A 2,565-nucleotide genomic window follows, 5' to 3' on the forward strand; every position below is an offset into this window, starting at 1 on the left:
ACTAAACAGAAGACTAGATTTTTGCTTGTTAACTTCGCACATGCACTCTAATCATAATCCAAATCCAAAAAACTAAAGAGGTAAACAAAATATTACGATCTTGCTTAATTTTGGAAATATTTACAACATACGTGAATGGACGAGTGCTGTGGATGGTCGGCTGGTGGTTCGGCGGGTTTGGGTTCATTTCCGGACCGATGTCTTGTCTTTTTTTTTATCTTTCTACTTTCTACTTCTGTTTAATTGCTAAATATGCAAAATTACGATTATATACAAAAAATGTATCCTACATAAAAACCCGATACCGTAAAAAGAACGTTGGAAGAAAAAACCGCAGGAAACACCTACAACAAGTGGGTAGGTACCGTACATAATTAATTTTATTTTACCACTTAATGTATTAATGTCTTCTCAAGTTCAGGAAGGTGATGCTGATGTTTCTTAAACTGGAACTAAGTAACCTCTCCATCAACACATTCCGGAACTTTTTTCTTTCTTATCCAATATTACGGAAAACACTCTTCTCATTTTACATTCCAAGAGCGAATTAAACTAAAGCTGCTGAGGTAATTGAAGAGCTGTTACTGAACTTTATCCCAACCGCCCACTGAATTCCACTTCTACAATTTAATTATCGAAGTTAGTTTGTTACGTACCGCACGCTAATGTTGTCGGATAAATAGTGATTAAGATACAAAAGTGGCACGTGACGGTAAATTACAGGTCATCTTGCAATAGTAAACACCATATTTGAAAACTTAATTACAGCAATACTCTAATTGTGGTTTTCCGTAATCGTCTACGCTGCTAATGCCGGATTATCTAGTAGACTTATTTGGTTAATCCACAACTTAAAATATCCGCAGAATTTCATTCAGTTTCTATTAACATCAAAAATACTAAACTTTAGTGGATAAATTATTGTAAATTTTCTGTCCGTAAATTAAAAGGCCGCGTTATATAACAAAGGTCTGCGATAAAAAAGTTTATTGTATTGTATTATTTGTTGTATAAATTTATCTTAAGCATGCAAATGTTGGTCTATATTTTGCAAATATAAATTTTGTTTTAACGTATCACGTCACATTTTTTTTGTATATAGATTAATATATGTATATAAATATAGCTCTTTGAATCGGTCAATTTATTTGTTTTTTCACAAAACTCATTTTATATATTATATTTCTATTTAATACTCTCTGACTGAGCATTATATTGTCTTTTACTTTATTTTAGATAGTCTGAAAGTAACTATAGTCGTTTACACCGCCTGAAAAAAAATAGTTTATAACGTGCCATTATTGAGAGAGATATAATATTAACGTGAAGTGTTAAGACAGTGGACTTATGGTAAATCAAAATCATTTTTATTTGGTATTTCTGTCTGAATTAGAATGCAATTGGAGGTCGGAGTGAAAAATGCCAATACGAGTTTGAAAGAATAAAGTATTGCTTCCACCACTTTACATTTAACTTGGTTTGATCAAACAGTTTGTAAAGACATTTCGACTTGACCAACGGTTTTTATTTCATGTTTAGATATCGAGGTCGTGATTTATATAGGTTTTAAGCATATAAAAAAATCGTAAGGACACAAAAAATTACTTTTTAAGAAAAAAGTCAATTCAAAAATTACGTTTTTTTTGTTTATTTTCGATCTTTCCATGCTTCAATATTGTCGGAGGTAATTTTAACCAACACCATCGTTAAAAACATAGAAACACTGGTTATCGAATATTTTTTCGTCGCACTCATTACGTGACAAGGGTTTAAATGGAAATGTGTTCACTGAGCATTTATGGGTTAATGTGACGTGGTATGTACCATATGAATATCGTTTTTCATTACTTTTAAGACAATTACGGCAAATATTAACAATTTAAGAAAAAAACTTTCCAAAAAAAAATTTCGCAGACCTGTGTAATTAAAACAGTGTGAACACCTACTACAAAATATCATTTTCTTTCAATGTTCACATGTAATACAATGACTCATCCATAAGTTAATGGGGATAATAAAATACATTGATTAAACAGTATTTTATCCCTTTTACGATCTGACAATTGGTCTTAAAAGTACGAGCGACCGACCACCCTCCGTAAATCGGAATTAAATGGAATATTTATGACCCGGATGAATCTGGAACGGTCGAGCTCTTTACAACGTAGTTACAGGGTTTGACTTAATGGCAATGATATTACGGCTCATTTAATTTAACTTTTAAAGGATGGCAACGGCGACGACAACACTTCGCTTTTAGAAGAGATCCAGACGACGCTTCCATTAGAAGCGAATTGTGACCTTCGCAAAATGACATTTCATTGATAATAATAAAACATGATTTTCTTAATTTCGAAATGTTATTAGTTATTATACGAGGGTGGATTGATAAGTTTCCGGCCTGACCAAGAAAAACAAGGTTTTTAAAAATTTTTTTTTTTATTTCTCAACATAATCTCCTCCAAGGCTGATACATTTCTCATAGCGGTGTTCCAGTCTATTAATGCCATCTCTATAGACTGATTCGTCAAGCTCCTCAAAATAACCATTTACAGCTTCGATTAC

The 2,565-nt window shown here is 32.2% G+C and overlaps 1 protein-coding gene across 1 annotated transcript in view; it reads left to right on the top strand.

The window, feature by feature from the left end:
• Positions 1-662: 662 nt before the first annotated feature.
• The window catches only part of LOC108744071 (cardioacceleratory peptide receptor-like), a 46,507-nt gene continuing 44,604 nt past the window's right edge, over positions 663-2,565 (top strand). Inside the window, exon 1 of the mRNA XM_018479667.1 lies at positions 663-712. The gene's annotated coding sequence lies outside the window, so the exon portion shown is untranslated. The remainder of the gene's footprint in view (positions 713-2,565) is intronic.

The sequence above is a fragment of the Agrilus planipennis genome, unplaced genomic scaffold, assembly GCF_000699045.2.
Source record: "Agrilus planipennis isolate EAB-ADULT unplaced genomic scaffold, Apla_2.0 scaffold18, whole genome shotgun sequence".
Classification (NCBI taxonomy): Eukaryota; Metazoa; Arthropoda; class Insecta; order Coleoptera; family Buprestidae; genus Agrilus; species Agrilus planipennis.